This window comes from Lissotriton vulgaris, chromosome 5 (assembly GCF_964263255.1).
Source record: "Lissotriton vulgaris chromosome 5, aLisVul1.2, whole genome shotgun sequence".
In the NCBI taxonomy this organism is placed as follows: Eukaryota; Metazoa; Chordata; class Amphibia; order Caudata; family Salamandridae; genus Lissotriton; species Lissotriton vulgaris.
The window spans coordinates 91731302-91750108 of NC_141693.1; positions in this window are offsets into that span (position 1 = coordinate 91731302).

Consider the following 18807-nt stretch of genomic DNA (forward strand, 5'->3'; position numbering starts at 1 on the left):
AGTACCCATATGCTGGCTGCAGCCATAAACGTGCACCTAATACAAAGTTTTGAGGGGGAAAGAGGCACAAGCAATAGAAACACAAACAAGTCTGTGTTAAGCGAAACCTTCCTGGTGAGTTATGGATTCGCTTGTATTCAAATAAATATAGTGTTTGTAACAATCCAATTTCCACCTCCCAATCGTTTTGACCATGTCTGGGTCAAGGCCTAGGCGTATTGACATAGGTGCAGTGTCCATTTTTGCTGCAGGTGCAGTGGAGCTGGGACCAAAACTCTGATTATTGCTGTATTTCACGGTTCAAATTGTTGCCAGGGCCCCATTTCATTCATTGCATGAAGACCAAGGACATACTGGCTACACCACTGCCTATTGTGGAAGTGCCCACCTAATCTTAAAGGAGTGGGAAGCAGCCGCAGTCCGTTGAGGTAAGAGCAGTTTGGGCTGGATTGCGGTGGGGGGGGGGTTCAATTTTCTCTGTGGACATCTATCGAATCCCCTCCCTTAACCCGGACCACCGCTCTTGAAGTTGATGCCCTCTATCCTAGCTGTTTGAAGGCGTACCCCAACATTAATGTCTGTTTTCAACTTTGCCATCTACTCAGAAATTCTGAGGCCCCATAGAATGCCAAGGAAGAAGCTGCAGAAAATAAAGCTGCTTCACAGTCTGAAGTGCAGACCATTAACAGTGTCCCCAATTGTTCCACGCCTTCATCAATTCAATGGGCTGTCTCTTATCTGAGCTTGTCCCTCCCTTACAGTCTTTACCATCAATTAAAGGCCCTCTTTATGTGAATCGATTTAGTGTGATTGAGCACACACACAAACTTGGAGAAAAACCCTAGGGCTGATACACGTATCCTAGCCAAAGCTGCAGACTTCCCTTTCTGATGAAAAGGTTCATGAAAACAAACCCAGCATCTAGCGAGAAAAAGGCACTGTGGCACAACCTTTGAAAGAAGTTAAATATGCCTTCAGAAGCCCCTTGGAAGGAGCTAACCCAAGATATAACAGCCAAAATGTCTCCATTTTGAAAAGAGATTGAAAGCATCAGCTGTATTATTCATGATCCGAAGATATGCTAAGCTCCAAGCAAGATATGGTTTTTCAAGCAAATGAGTACAATTCAAGCAACCTCAAAATCATCTTACTCTTGGCTTGTTGCAAGTCAGTAGACTCAACTACTAACATGGTATCAGTCAGGAATACCACAGACTGATTGTGGTTAACACTGGTTTAATCCAAGGGACAACAAGGATGGGGAACAACTGTCAAAAGTTGCAATTCCTGATCAGACCACATCCAAAACAATGCGGAGGACACCACTGTGCACACCAATCTTCTCTTAAGATGGTCCCAAAACCTACACTCCCTGTTGTATTGGTAAACCAACCAAACTCCAGGCTTGACAAAGTGGGGCAAGCAAGATTACGGTGCCACTGAACTCCTCAAGAAAGGATAACCAGATTCTGAGATCTTGTTGTAGCTCTGCTGATAAGCGGGCTCTGTGGTGCTTTTCTTTCAGCCCTAACATTGACTATGCAATGAACCTAGGGAATTGGCGGTCCATGAGGATGATCTGAAGGGCAAAGCTAAGCTGGCCTACTAAGACCTGGAGCTAATAGAGTGTCATTTTGCAAGTTTCCAGGCAAGAGTTGATAGAATCTCTAAACACCATTGCTGTAAAAGGCAATGACGTGTAATCATATAACTGTGAATCAGGTTCAATCACAAGGAGAGCAGAGAGGTGTTGGGCCGATTGCTTTCCTTTGCTGGGGGGGGGGAAGGGGGAGGCAAAATGTTTGCATTAGTTTGTTAAAACATTCCAGTGACTCAGTGCACAACTAGAACTCCCGCCCTCCACATCCCGACTCAGGAACAAGAAACCATCCAGCTTGTAAATGACTATTGGTAGTCTGAATCCCTTCTCAAAACAGAAAGGCCATTTAAATTGTGAAACCATCAGGTAGAAATCTTCTGGGTGGACAGGCAGTAGGCGAAAAGTCAACTCAATGTCCACCTTTGCCTTCAATGCCCCTTGCACCAGGTCCCTCCATTTCACTAGAGCCTGATCTAAAGAAGCATAACGGATGGGCAATAGAGCAGGGTCAATGGCATCCTTTATCGATTCCCCACTTGGTGCAGGTTTTCTATGAGGCTGAACTAACCTGGGAACCGCTCCCAAAGGTGAGCATACAAAGTTATCAAACTGGAGTTTATTAAAAGGGGCCATCGCTCTCACCAGCCACGTCTTCTTTCTCAATCTTTCTCCAAAACACTTTTTTGTTCAACAGCGAGGACTGCAGATTCCTTCACTGCAGAGGCCTGACCCAGCTCAGTCCTGTTCTCCACCACTGTAACTGTTGGTCCCAAATTTGGATGCTCAACTCTCACACCTTTAAGTTGGTTGATGGTAGGATCCACAGGCGACTCTTCCCATTCCACCGGGGGATTGGCAGCAGCAGTATGGCCACCTTGGTCAGTACTCCTTTCCTTCTGGAGAACTCTTCCCTACTATCAGGTACGGAGTGAGGTTCTGATTCAGATTTCCTAGTTGCCCTAGCACCCTCTGGACTCTTGAGGACTCCACAGTATGATGACTAACTCCTCTACATAGACCAAGAAACCCATAACAAGCGCCATATTGGCGCCCCTCTCCCAACTTGCTTCCGATTAACCTGATTTGGGGCCTTTCTTAAAACTGCGCCCGGTTATGTCTGATATTAAACAAAATAGCTGCAAAATTATGACCAATAAAACAACTGCGCAACCATACAGTACACCCAAAGCCACAATGCTGAGAATTTGATCAAACTAAATCATTAAGTAGTAAGCTGGGTGCACAACAATAAGTACTTCAAGAAGCCGCAATGCTGCATATTTTAGTATACCTATACCAAAAGGCAGTAAGGTCGGTATGCAGAATAACATCAATCTGAAAACAACATTCTGATATGCAACGCAGGATATCATCTGCTGACCCAACGATGCCTTCCTACTAAATATGAATGTGCGGCTTAAAAATACTGCCATTGATGATCAAACACAGGGCCCTAGGTTATGAAACTGATGGACTGCCCACTGCACTCGGACAACAAACATCCAACTGATAAAGCAAGGTTGCGTATGTAAAGCAGCTTGCTCGTAATCAACCGTCTCTAATAACTCGTAACATACTAACATGTTTGTCTTATTAATATTGCATTACAAGACATCTAACTGAAGCTTGCAAATGTGCTTTTACTAACGATAATCCGCTTGCATTAATATGGCCGCTGCTACGCGGGATTTCTTACTGCGCATGCGTCTGTCACACTCGCGTGACATGACGTATCTTTCGCTTGGAGGGAATCTTTTTTGCTTCTGCGCACTATTACTAAGATGGCTACGCCATGTTCTCACATGCAGGAAGCTTGCACCGCGGCTTATGCTAAGCTGTTCGTCCTGCTTAACTTATAAACGCAATAGTTAAAATAAAGTAATTAGAATAGAGATAAGTGGTATACAGTGCATTCATTTATTCCGTGTTCTAAAACGGTTTCTTTTCTATTCTTACATGTAAATCATTTTGGGCCTGACGCCTATTGCTGAACTCCATACTGAAAGAAACTGCATCTGCGCAGAAGAAACACAAACCCTGAAGCACTGGCATTGAAACCCGGCCAAGACATGACTAGCTAGAAGATGTTCCTGGGAAAGTCAAGTTCTGACCCCTGTGAAGGAAGCTAAAACTAAAATATGGACTACATTGTAATCATTATTGATACATTCGCAGCCGGGTGGAATAAAAGTGCATGGGAAAATAAATTGATGGGCGGGAACGCAAACAATATTCATCTCGAAAAGTTTCATTTGGTATGGTGTGATGACCTCTCCTCATCCTTTTGTCCAATCAAAATTAGGTATCCTTGCACTTGCAACATTGGGGGGGTGGTACACTGACCTGGAAAATAGTATAACTAGAGTGGGCTTAGCTAGTTAATTTGTCTGACTTGTCCGAATAGCGGACCTGTCACTGACCCAAAGCACTCAATGGTGACTGTGAGCAGAGGTGCTGGTGGAGCACTCTGTCAGAAGATCCGATACCCAATCGGGGTTCGGGGAAAGGGTGCTGGCAGAGCACTCTGTCGGAGAATTTGGTAGCCCAATCGGGGTTTTGACTGTTAGCTGCAGGAAGGGTTGTAGTGCTGGCGTAGCAACTTTAACTGTGGGTGCCGGTCTTAGCCTGTGGTGGTCCTTAGCCTGTGGTGATCCTGTCTTGATCCAAATCTGGTTGCACTTGTCCTTATTTCTGGTCGGCACCTGTTATCTCGCTGGCACTTGCACTTTGGGGCTCTATTCTTAAAACTGACCCGAGGCCAGGGTTAGTTCTTCACACCATCCTAGGTAAATATACTGTGTGGGTAAATGTCATAATCTTGCTTCCTTTTCTTTACCCTCCCTGAAATCAAATGCTTGATGACTGCTTTATAAAATCTTTGCGTATCTTCATCTTAATCGTTATCTCTCTAATAGAAAAGTATTTGATGTTTAATATTTGGATTAAGACATTAAAGAAAATCTAGATAAAGAGTTTAAACCTTTCCCAAGTTTGTGGTTATTATAATGAGTGCAAATGTTATTATTTCTACCTATTATGCTAACACCTTGATCCCTTAGGACTTTAGGTACCGGTGACAAGGATTGGTAAGTCAATGGTATAGGTCCTAAAAACGTAATATAGAAATCACTGATTAGATTAGAAAGTGCACAGGTTACCTGATTAAACTCACTTATAAGTTGTGTTTTTTTATGGGCCCAGGTGAGTATAGTAAATTGAGTCGGGTGACCTGTGCGCTCTATCAGTATTTCTTTTGGTAGCAGCAAGATGTTTAGGGTTTAGTTAAGATAGGTAGTTAGTTAGTTAGTACTGATTATTGATCGATCAAATCTAATTTTACATTGATATTATTGATGCTGTATTGATTTTATGTATTAACCAAACTTTTGTTCATACCTGTTATATGTTTTGTCTGGAATTCTTCAGGGGCAGAATAGCGGGTGGTAAATGGAAGCCACTCTGCAGTTAGGTCACTTACCTGTAGGAAATAAGTGCATGGTTAGGTGAAACCGGAAGCACTATTTAGGGATTTTCTGTATGAATGTATGAATAAATGATAGCAAAGAGTTCGCTAGCAAAACATTTTGTGTGATATCACCCAGAAAGGGTCACACTGAAGGAGTAGCAGGTTCTTCTAAGCTTGATTGATAGCAAAGGGGTTCGCTGGTGAAACATTGGCCTTAGTGTATCCCAGAAGGAATAAGTATGAAGGAGTAGCATGTTCTCTAATGCTTGCAGTGAAAGGTAGACAGAAGGGATCTACTTGTAGTATAAGAAGAGTAAGCAGAAGGGATTTACTCGTAGTGAGTGAAACTTATCTTTCCTTTGAATTAGTCACTCAGGTACAGTGGCAAATGTTTTTAAGTTGTTAATTAATGAAATGTGCATTTAAAAGTGAAACGGAATAAGTTTCGCATTACCATGTAAAAGAGGGAGTCTGTTGCGGAGCTGCGCTGACGTTACTTAGAGCCACGCTGGTATTGGTTGAGACAGCGGGCGGATAGCTGAGGTAATAATTGTAAAGGAGGGGTGAGTACAGGAGCGTGAGAACTAGTCTTAAGGGAAAAACCTCGCAATTATTGGTTGGATTTATTTGAATTGAAAGTTTTGATTGGTCACTGAAAAATAAGAGACGTGCTGATATTGGAAGTATTTTGTAAACAATTAAGAAATTACCATAAAGGTTTAACATTTAAAATTATATGTGGCACTTAGATCCAGGATTTATAGGAAATCGACCTGATAGAAAATACTTTTTGCAAAAGAACAGATGATGAGAGGAAGACCTTACATCATGTACGGAGGTGAAAGAAAAATATCATTTATCAAGAGAATTAAGAATTTCTTTAAAAAAGATAAACCGATTAAAACTAGAGAAGGAATTATTATCCCACCACCAAATAAGCCGGCATCATACATGATGTTTGAAAGGGGCTATCACACATATGTGTGGTTAGAGAATTGGATGGAATACACTAAAGATGACAGAGTTTTACCATTCCCAGAACATGGTACTTTTAATGGTAGAATTTTGTATAATCTAAGGAATCGCATGAATGAGTTAGATCCCAGACCTAGACTAACGCAATATGAGGCACTAGAAGAATGCGAGATTGAGGCTTTTGAGCGAGATAGACCCAGAAGTGATGGAAGTCTGAGCAAGTTTTACCCTAAATCTTTGCGTGAAACTAGAGATAAGCAAATTAAACAATGAAACAGTGAAGACAGTCCATGGTAGTGGAAGGGTTATATCCTGTAATTACTCAAGAAAATACATCAGGGAACAAAGGCACAGACAGAGCAGGAAATCTAATGTTTAGCGATAATCCAGAAGATGATTATTTGGAGGATTTATTAATGAAAAATCCACCACCGTATAATGAGGAGCCAAGCACAAGTAACCCTAGTGCTCTGTTCCTGAAACCACCTTTTATTCCGCAAGTAATACTCGAGATCTCATTAGAAAAGGTATTGCAAGAAAGAGAAAGAGGAGCATTGAATAAAAGAAGTGAGTTAATTCAGAAAATATCCCAATTGAATACAAGTCCTGAAGCCCTAACAATTCCGGTAACTATTGGCCCAGTTGTTCCTTTGTATGGAGATAAGCAAACTAATCCCAAAACTCCCGTACTGAGTACAACTGTAGTACAGCCAAGAAAAGAACCTTTAATAATTGATGATCGAGCAAGTGAATGTGAATCAGTAATTTCCCTTATGGATTTACCTATAAGAGAGCCTGAAAGAAGTTCAGTTAGGAAGAGTATTCCTGGAAGTTCTAGAGAAGTACAGATGGAAACACCCTCAGGTGCTACGAATGCTACAGTGGTTACCCCAGAAGAAATAGAGAGATGGACACGAGAAATTGAGAAACCAAAGTCACAGCCAAAGGTATTGGACATATACAAATTAAGAATTGAATTAGAAGAAATGATGGCCGGAAATGTGGGATTAGACCGATTAAATACATTCAGTGAAGATTAATTATTATTCATATGTAAAAGTATTACTAGAAATACAAAGGTGTTTTATGAAAAGTTAATGGACACAGCGTCTAATATTCACATTGGCAAATCTAAAGTGTTACAGAAACCATATCGAGTTGAATTTTCTGACAAAGACTTGGAAAACATGAATGTGTCAGGTAGAAAAGTACAAATTAGGGAGCTCATGACATTATTGCAGAAATGGGGTGACCTCGAAAAATGGAAACTAGATGGGAAAGAAAAAGGAAGAGGCTCGATCAAAACAAACTGCATCCAAATGTGTGTTAAAAGAAGCAGAAAAGGTGGAAAGGTTGTGTCCTATGAGAGAGGTACCAGGTGGAGGTTATGTACATGTCCCATGGTCCCGACAATATATTTTGTCATTTACAAATGATTTCCCAAAACTTTGTGAGAAACTTGTAGAATGGTATAGACAAGTCGAGAGGTTTGTGAAGGTTTCAAAATGTCTTTTGAAAGATTTAGATGGACTATTCGACATTGTTGTTCCTGTAGATTTTTGGACAGAATGTAAGGTGGTGTGGAGTGGTGTGGCTCACTGGTTAGAGGCGGCAGACCCGGGAGCAGAGGACGGCCCGGGACCAGGGTTCAATTCCCGACGCGGCAGGGTCGGGGACCAGGGTCAGCGGACTCGATAATTCTCACCTTGGTGCCTACTCTAACCAGGGATCACACTCGGTAACTCTGGGCATTAGCTTGCCTCATCTCCACAACGGCCCCCCACATACGCCGGGGATGCCTGGTTTCACCTTGGAGATACCCAATAGGGACCATCTCACAGGGAAAGCCAGGACGGGTTCCACAGCAGTCTACTGCGCAGAGATACTCCTTCGGGAATCGATTCTAGTGCGTTAGAAACCCACAATTATGGTTGCTGTCGATTGGCCTAGTGAAGAATACCCTAGAGACCCAAAGACAGGAGCACCATCTGATGAGGTTATAAAGAAATACACCCAAGTAATACTCTACCTCAAAGGGAAAGTACCTGCAAAAGAAACTGATTGGACTAAAATAGAGAGAACCACTCAGAATAAAGATGAATCTGTGCACGCATATTATGAACGATTGTTACAAGTATTCAAACAGTATAGTGGTTTAGATAATATTGACATGAAAGATATGACACATTTCATCTATCGGTTTGTGTTAGGATTAAGACCAGAAATTTCACAATGGATTAAAGATCATAACATTTGCTGGCAGGCAAAACCGATTGATGAAATTCTTAAATATGCAAAGTATTGTGAGGACGAACTTGACAATAAACAAAAAAAATTAAAAGAAAAGGTAATATGGGCACAAGTAAAATTAGCAGAGCAACAGGAACTTTAGTTAAGCCAAATGAATAATAACCAGACACAAGGAGATGGTAATGGGGGCAAGCACAGGAGAAAATTTAATAGAGAAGAAGCCAAGAAGAAATTTCCTTGTCATGGGTGCGGCAAGTTGGGGCACTTAAAGAACGAGTGTAAGGCTGTGCAAAATAGTAATGTGCAAACTAATGATTTGAATCCACAGACGCAGAATTAGGTGCCACGGAAACAACAGCAGGTAATACAAAACCAGTTACCCCTTGCACCTATGCCAAATTTTAGGAGCAAAGCACACCAGAGTGTGGATACTACGAATTGGGAGGGAATGATAGGAGAGACACCGCGTCATCACAATTTCTTTTGAGTGAGACATTTTTCAGTGAGGACACATACTGACGGTGCCCGAGGGGGGAGGACGAGGAGTGCGTACTTGGCGCCTCCTTACCGGTAGATCAGTCAGGTCCATACATTGAAGGAAAGGTTGAAGGAAATTATGTCACCTTTCTATTGGACACTGGTGCTACCCGTTCTACTGTGAGAACAGCAGAAGTTCCAAACCTACCCCTCTCGGGAGAAGCGATCCAAGTAGTGGGCGTTTCTAATAAACAAATTAGTACCCCAGTCACAGAACCAATGGAAGTTAGAATAGGCAATTTTAAATAAATGCACCGATTTGTTGTGTGTGATTCAAGTCCAGTAAACCTGTTAGGCAGAGACCTGTTGTGCTAAATGAATTGCAGCATCTTTTGCACCCCGAGTGGTGTTGAGATTCAAATCCCAGATGAAGACTGAATCTATAAATTAATGTTAGCAAAACAAGAAACAGAGAATAAAAAGTTAACTGTAGAAGACCTACCAGAAGAATTATGGCATACTGTAAATCCCAATGTGTGGGATTTCACAGGAAAAGATGTAGGGTTAATGGCAAATGTTGATCCGATAAAAGTGACAATAAAAGAAGGTGCAGTTTGCCCAAATATTCGACAATATAAAATGAACCTGGAAATAAAAGCAGGAGTTGCAGCAGAAATAAAGCGTCTGGTCGAAACAGGTATTTTGCAAGCAATAATGAGCAGTCATGAAATTCACCCATAATTGGCATAAAGAAACCGAGTGGCAAGTGTAAGGTAGTACAGGACCTCCGAAAAATTATCTAAATAGGTTTATGTAAATTAAATCTGGTATTTATTTCATAATGTATTGCACACCTTGGAACAAATACACTAAAAAGGATCCTGATCTGCGCACTTAGTAAAATTCATAAATGGTGGTATGGAGCGCTTTTGAGTGCTCCGCCAGCTCCATTGGTAATTCGGTGTATTTTGGAAAAGGTCTGGGGATCGAGTCTGTGTTTTTGAACATGGCACAGTCTTTCGGTTGTCTTCTTGCCTTGGTGTAGTTGCTGTACTATTTTTTTGAGAATTCTTTCGTTTGTAAATATGACTTACAATTGGTATTTACAAATGGTTTGGTTTGAGTACAGTCTGTGGGCTGCCTCTTGCTTTTGTCCTAATTGCTGATTTGTGGGTTAATTTGTTTTTTGGAGTGTCTATGTGGTTTGTGGACTGACACCGGTGGTGATGCTTTTTAAGTACTTGTTTGAGCGAGTAGCGACTGTGTTTTTTGTTTTGTGTTTTTTGTGTAAGAATGGCTTGCCTTAGCAAGCAGTGTTGTGTGTTCTGAGTGTGTGGCCCCCTTCTTGAAAATGCCTGGAATGAGCTCAATTTGGTTTGTTGTCGTCATTGTGTTCTGAAGATGTCATTGGAAGAATGACACTTTAAAATTCAAGGAATGAATGATATAACATATGTAGCTGCATGCTACCATTAAAAGTAAAACAGTAACAAAGTATAGATGTGTGAATATTGCCACAATGGTAAAGAAACATTAGAATTAACACTCAATAGAGAAATACATTTTTAGTCTGGACATGGCCAGTAACCTTTTAATATTGCAGTTCAAATGCCTATCTGAGTAATGAAGGCCTTTGACTGGGGAAGCCCTCAGCGTGATATGTGGTCATGCGATGATTGCCCTAGGAAACCTCTTTGCCAACCATTAAATCTCAATCATTAGAAGCCCAGATGCATCTCTCCTACCTACCCACACACACACACATTGATACCCCTGGTATGCCAGATGATGAGTGCAGGCAGCTGCAGCCCTCTGGATGGCATCTTTTCTGCCAAGCGCCATATACTGCTGAGGCGAAGTCCCACTACACCGGCCCATGCATGTTTATTCCCGCTTTGCCTACCCATTTTCGGGAGTCACTGAGTCGAACATTGCTTTGGTCTTTTCACAAATGAATGACCAAGTACCCATATGCTGGCTGCAGCCATAAACGTGCACTTAATACAAAGTTTTGAGGGGGAAAAAGGCACAAGCAAGAGAAACACAAACAAGTCTGTGTTAAGCGGAACCTTCCTGGTGAGTCATGGATTTGCTAGTATTCAAATAAATATAGTGTTTGTAACAATCCAATTTCCACCTCCCAATCGTTTTGACCATGTCTGGGTCAAGGCCTAGGCGTATTGACATAGGTGCAGTGTCCATTTTTGCTGCAGGTGCAGTGGAGCTGGAACCCAAAACTCTGATTATTGCTGTATTTCACGGTTCAAATTGTTGCCAGGGCCCCATTTCATTCATTGCACCAAGGACATACTGGCTACACCACTGCCTATTGTGGAAGTCCCCACCTAATCTTAAAGGAGTGAGAAGCAGCCGCAGTCAGTTGAGGTAAGAGCAGTTTGGGCTGGATTGGGGTGGGGGGGTTCAATTTTCTCTGTGGTCATCTATCGAATCCCCTCCCTTAACCCGGCCCACCGCTCTTACCCGCACAGGCTGCTCCTGGTGAGAAGTGAAGTTGAAGCCCTGTATCCTAGCTGTTTGCGGCGCCATCGACATTACCTACCAAAAGTGAAATCTTGATAATGGGGCCCGTTACAGAGACCTAGCGGTGAGTCTTCCCCCTGCCTAAGTAATGTTTTGAAGGCGTACCCCACCATTATCAACTTTGCCATCTACTCAAAAATTCTGAGGCCCCATAAAATGCCAAGGAAGAAGCTGCAGAAAATAAAGCTGCTTCACAGTTTGAAGTGCAGACCATTAACAGTGTCCCCAAATGTTCCACACCTTCATCAATTCAATGGGCTGTCTCTTATCTGAGCTTGTCCCTCCCTTCCAGTCTTTACCATCAATTAAAGGCCATCTTTATGTGAATCGATTTAGTGTGATTGAGCACACCTGCAAACTTGGAGAAAAATCCTAGGGCTGATACACGTATCCTAGCCAAAGCTGCAGACTTCCCCTTCTGATGAAAAGGTTGAGGAAAACCAACCCAGCATCTAGCGAGAAAAGGCACTGTTGCACAACCTTTGAAAGAAGTTAAATAAGCCTTCAGAAGCCCCTTGGAAGGAGCTAACCCAAGATATAACAGCAAAAATGTCTCCATTTTGAAAAGAGATTGAAAGCATCAGCTGTATTATTCATGATCCGAAGATATGCTAAGCTCCAAGCAAGATATGGTTTTTCAAGCAAATGAGTACAATTCAAGCAACCTCAAAATCATCTTACTCTTGGCTTGTTGCAAGTCAGTAGACTCAACTACTAACATGGTATCAGTCAGGAATACCACAGACTGATTGTGGTTAACACTGGTTTAACCCAAGGGACAACAAGGATGGGGAACAACTGTCAAAAGTTGCAATTCCTGATCAGACCACATCCAAAACAATGCGGAGGACACCACTGTGCACACCAATCTTCTCTTAAGATGGTCCCAAAACCTGCACTCCCTGTTGTATCGGTAAACCAACCAAACTCCAGGCTTGACAAAGTGGGGCAAGCAAGATTACGGTGCCACTGAACTCCTCAAGAAAGGATAACCAGATTCTGAGATCTTGTTGTAGCTCTGCTGATAAGCGGGCTCTGTGGTGCTTTTCTTTCAGCCATAACATTGACTATGCAATGAACCTAGGGAATTGGCGGTCCATGAGGATGATCTGGAGGGCAAAGTTAAGCTGGCCTATTAAGTCCTGGAGCTAATAGAGTGTCATTTTGCAAGTTTCCAGGCAAGAGTTGATAGAATCTCTGAACACCATTGCTGTAAAAGGCAATGACGTGTAATCATATAACTGTGAATCAGGTTCAATCACAAGGAGAGCAGAGAGGTGTTGGGCCGATTGCTTTCCTTTGCTGGGGGGGAGGCAAAATGTTTGCATTAGTTTGTTAAAACATTCCAGTGACTCAGTGCACAACTAGAACTCCCGCCCTCCACATCCAGACTCAGGAACAAGAAACTATCCAGCTTGTAAATGACTATTGGTAGCCTGAATCCCTTCTCAAAACAGAAAGGCCATTTAAATTGGGAAACCATAAGGTAGAAATCTTCTGGGTGGACAGGCAGTAGGCGAAAAGTCAACTCAATGTCAACCTTTGCCTTCAATGCCCCTTGCACCAGGTCCCTCCATTTCACTAGAGCCTGATCTAAAGAAGCATAACGGATGGGCAATAGAGCAGGGTCAATGGCATCCTTTATCGATTCCCCACTTGGTGCAGGTTTTCTATGAGGCTGAACTAACCTGGGAACCGCTCCCAAAGGTGAGCATACAAAGTTATCAAACTGGAGTTTATTAAAAGGGGCCATCGCTCTCACCAGCCACGTCTTCTTTCTCAATCTTTCTCCAAAACACTTCTTTGTTCAACAGCAAGGACTGCAGATTCCTTGACTACAGAGGCCTGACCCAGCTCAGTCCTGTTCTCCACCACTGTAACTGTTGGTCCCATATTTGGATGCTCAACCCTCACACCTTTAAGTTCGTTGATGGTAGGATCCACAGGCGACCCTTCCCATTCCACCGGGGAATTGGCAGTAGCAGTATGGCCACCTTGGTCAGTACTCCTTTCCTTCTGGAGAACTCTTCCCTACCATCAGGTACGGAGTGAGGTTCTGATTCAGATTTCCTAGTAGCCCTAGCACCCTCTGGACTCTTGAGGTCTCCACAGTAGGATGACTAACTCCTCTACATAGACCAAGAAACCCATAACAAGCGCATATTGGTGCCCCTCTCCCAATTTGCTTCCGATTAACCTGATTTGGGGTCTTCCTTAAAACTGCGCCTGGTTATGTCTGATATTAAACAAAATAGCTGCATAATTATGACCAAAAAAACAACTGCGCAACCATACAGTACACCCAAATCCACAATGCTGAGAATTTGATCAAACTAAATCATGAAGTAGTAAGCTGGGTGCGCAACAATAAGTATTTCGGAAGCCGCAATGCTGCATATTTTAGTATACCAAAAGGCAGTAAGGTCGGTATGCAGAATAACATCAATCAGAAAACAACATTCTGATATGCAACGCAGGATATCATCTGCTGACCCAACGATGCCTTCCTACTAAATATGAATGTGCGGCTTAAAAATACTGCCATTGATGATCAAACACAGGGCCCTCAGGTTATGAAACTGATGGACTGCCCACTGCACTAGGACATCCAACTAATGGAGCAAGGTTGCGTATGTAAAGCGACTTGCTCGTGATCAACCGTCTCTAATAACTCGTAACATACTAACATATTTGTCTTATTAATATTGCATTACACGACATCTAACTGAAGCTTGCAAATGTGCTTTTACTAACGATAATCCGCTTGCATTAATATGGCCGCTGCTACGCGGGATTTCTTACTGCGCATGCGTCTGTCACACTCGCGTGACATGACGTATCTTTCGCTTGGAGGGAATCTTTTTTGCTTCTGCGCACTAGTACTAAGATGGCTGCTCTATGTCCTCACATGCAGGAAGCTTGCACCGCTGCTTATGCTCAGCTGTTCGTCCTGCCTAACTTATAACCGCAATAGTTAAAATAAAGTAATTAGAATAGAGATAAGTGGTATACAGTGCATTCATTTATTCCGTGTTCTAAAACGGTTTCTTTTCTATTCTTACATGTAAATCATTTTGGGCCTGACGCCTATTGCTGAACTCCATACTGAAAGAAACTGCATCTGCGCAGAAGAAACACAAACCCTGAAGCACTGGCATTGAAACCCGGCCAAGACATGACTAGCTAGAAGATGTTCCTGGGAAATTCAACTTCTGACCCCGGTGAAGGAAGCTAAAACTAAAATATGGACTACATTGTAATCATTATTTATACATTCGCAGTTGGGTGGAATAAATTGATGGGCGGGAACACAAACAATATTCATCTCGAAAAGTTTCATTTGGTATGGTGTGATGACCTCTCCTCATCGTTTTGTCCAATCAAAATTGGGGATCCTTGCACTTGCAACATTGGGGGGTGGTACACTGACCTGGAAAATTGTATAACTAGAGTGTGCTTAGCTAGTTAATTTGTCCGACTTGTCCAAATAGCTGACCTGTCACTGACCCAACTCACTCAATAGGTGACTGTGAACAGAGGTGCTGGTGGAGCACTCTGTCAGAAGATCCGATAACCCAATCGGGGTTCGGGGAAAGGGTGCTGGCAGAGCACTCTGTCGGAGAATTCGATAGCCCAATCGGGGTTTTGATTGTTAGCTGCAGGAAGGGTTGTAGTGCTGGCGTAGCAACTTTAACTGTGGGTGCCGGTCTTAGCCTCTGGTGGTCCTTAGCCTGTGTTGGTTCTGTCCTGATCCAAATCTGGTTGCAGCTGTCCTGATTTCTGGTCGGCACCTGTTATCTCGCTGGCACTTGCACTTTGGGGCTCTATCCTTAAAACTGGCCCGTGGCCAGGGTTAGTTCTTCACACCATCCTAGGTAAATATACTGTGTGGGTAAATGTCATAATCTTGCTTCCTTTTCTTTACCCTCCTTGAAATCAAATGCTTGATGACTGCTTTATAAAATCTTTGCATATCTTCATCTTAATCGTTATCTCTCTAATAGAAAAGTATTTGATGTTTAATATTTGGATTAAGACATTAAAGAAAATCTAGATAAAGAGTTTAAACCTTTCCCAAGTTTGTGGTTATTATAATGAGTGCAAATGTTATTATTTCTACCTATTATGCGAACACCTTGATCCCTTAGGACTTTAGGTACCGGTGACAAGGATTGGTAAGTCAATGGTATAGGTCCTAAAAACGTAATATAGAAATCACTGATTAGATTAGAAAGTGCACAGGTTACCTGATTAAACTCACTTATAAGTTGTGTTTTTTTATGCGCCCAGGTGAGTATAGTAAATTGAGTCGGGTGACCTGTGCGCTCTATCAGTATTTCTTTTGGTAGCAGCAAGATGGTTAGGGTTTAGTTAAGATAGGTAGTTAGTTAGTTAGTACTGATTATTTATCGATCAAGTCTAATTTTACATTAATTTTATTGATGCTGTATTGATTTTATGTATTAACCAAACTTTTGTTCATACCTGTTATATGTTTTGTCTGGAATTCTTCAGGGGCAGAATAGCGGGTGGTAAATGGAAGCCACTCTGCAGTTAGGTCACTTACCTGTAGGAAATAAGTGCATGGTTAGGTGAAACCGGAAGCCCTATTTAGGGATTTTCTGTATGAATGTATGAATAAATGATAGCAAAGTGTTTGCTAGCAAAACATTTTGTGTGATATCACCAAAGGGTCACACGGAAGAAGTAGCAGGTTCTTCTAAGCTTGGTTGATAGCAAAGGGTTCGCTGGGGAAACTTTGGCCTTAGTATATCCCAGAAGGAATAATCTAAAGGAGTAGCAGGATCTCTAATGCTTGCGTGAAAGGTAGACAGAAGGGATCTACTTGTAGTATATGAAGAGTAAGCAGAAGGGATTTACTCGTAGTGAGTGAAACTTATCTTTCCTTTGAATTAGTCACTCAGGTACAGTGGCAAATGTTTTTACGTTGTTAATTAATGAAATGTGCATTTAAAAGTGAAAAGGAATAAGTTTCGTATTACCATGCAAAAGAGGGAGTCAGTTGCGGAGCTGCGCTGACGTTACTTAGAGCCACGCTGGTATTGGTTGAGACAGCGGGCGGATAGCTGAGGTAATAATTGTAAAGGAGGGGTGAGTACAGGAGCGTGAGAACTAGTCTTAAGGGAAAAACCTCGCAATTATTGGTTGGATTTATTTGAATTCAACATTTTGATTGGTCACTGAAAAATAAGAGACGTGCTGATATTGGAAGTATTTTGTAAACAATGAAGAAATTACCATAAAGGTTTAACATTTAAAATTATATGTGGCACTTAGATCCAGGATTTATAGGAAATCGACCTGATAGAAAATACTTAGGTTTTGCAAAAGAACAGATAAGAGGAAGACCTTACATCATGTACGGAGGTGAAAGAAAAATATCATTTATCAAGAGAATTAAGAATTTCTTTAAAAAAGATAAACACATTAAAACTAGAGAAGGACTTATTATCCCACCACCAAATAAGCCTGCATCATACATGATGTTTGAAAGGGGCTATCACCCATATGTGTGGTTAGAGAATTGGATGGAATACACTAAAGATGACAGAGTTTTAGCATTCCCAGAACATGGTACTTTTAATGGTAGAATTATGTATAATCTAAGAAATCGCATGAATGAGTTAGATCCCAGACCTAGACTAATGCAATATGAGGCACTAGAAGAATGCGAGATTGAGGCTTTTGAGCGAGATATCCCCAGAAGTGACAGAAGTCTGAGCAAGTTTTACCCTAAATTTCCACGTGAAACTAGAGATAAGCAAATGAAACAATGGAGACAGTCCATGGTAGTGAAAGGGTTATATCCTGTAATTACTCAAGAAAATAAATCAGGGAACAGAGGCACAGACAGAGCAGGAAATCTAATGTTTAGCGATAATCCAGAAGATGATTATTTGGAGGATTTATTAATGAAAAATCCACCACCGTATAATGAGGAGCCAAGCACAAGTAACCCTAGTGCTCTGTTCATGAAACCACCTTTGATTCCGCAAGTAATACTCGAGACCTCATTAGAAAAGGTATTACAAGAAAGAGAAAGAGGAGCATTGAATAAAAGAAGTGAGTTAATTCAGAAAATATCCCAATTGAATACAAGTCCTGAAGCCCTAACAATTCCGGTAACTATTGGCCCAGTTGTTCCTTTGTATGGAGATAAGCAAACTAATACCAAAACTCCCGTACTGAGTACAACTGTAGTACAGCCAAAAAAAGAACCTTTAATAATTGATGATCAAGCAAGTGAATGTGAATCAGTAGTTTCCCTTATGGATTTACCTATAAGAGAGCCTGAAAGAAGTTCAGTTAGGAAGAGTACTCCTGGAAGTTCTAGAGAAGTACAGATGGAAACACCCTCAGGTGCTATGAATGCTACAGTGGTTACCCCAGAAGAAATAGAGAGATGGACACGAGAAATTGAGAAACCAAAATTCACAGCCAAAGGTATTGGACATATACAAATTAAGAATTGAATTAGAAGAATTGATGGCTGGAATGTGGGATTAGACCGATTAAATACATTCAGTGAAGATTAATTATTATTCATATGTAAAAGTATTACTAGAAATACAAAGGTGTTTCATGAAAAGTTAATGGACACAGCGTCTAATATTCACATTGGCAAATCTAAAGTGTTACAGAAACCATATTGAGTTGCATTTTCTGACAAAGATTTGGAAAACATGAATGGATCAGGTAGAAAAGTACAAATTAGGGAGCTCATGACATTATTGCAGAAATGGGGTGACCTAGAAAAATGGAAAACTAGATGGGCAAAGAGAAAGGAAGAGGCTCAATCAAAACAAACTGCATCCAAATATGTGTTAAAAGAAGCAGAAAAGGTGGAGAGGTTGTGTCCAATGAGAGAGGTACCAGGTGGAGGTTATGTACATGTCCCATGGTCCCGACAAGATATTTTGTCATTTACAAATGATTTCCCAAAACTTCGTGAGAAACCTGTACAATGGTATAGACAAGTCGAGAGGTTTGTGAAGGTTTCAAAATGTCTTTTGAAAGATTTAGATGGACTATTCGACATTGTTGTTCCTGTAGATTTGTGGACAGAATGTAAGGTTGCTGTCGATTGACCTAGTGAAGAACACCCTAGAGACCCAAAGACAGGAGCACCATCTGATGAGGTTATAAAGAAATACACCCAAGTAATACTCTACCTCAAAGGGAAAGTACCTGCAAAAGAAACTGATTGGACTAGAATAGAGAGAACCACTCAGAATAAAGATGAATCTGTGCACGCATATTATGAACGATTGTTACAAGTATTCAAACAGTATAGTGGTTTAGATAATATTGACATGAAAGATATGACACATTTCATCTATTGGTTTGTGTTAGGATTAAGACCAGAAATTTCACAATGGATTAAAGATCATAACATTTGCTGGCAGGCAAAACCGATTGATGAAATTCTTAAATATGCAAAAAATTGTGAGGACAAACTTGACAATAAACGAAAAAA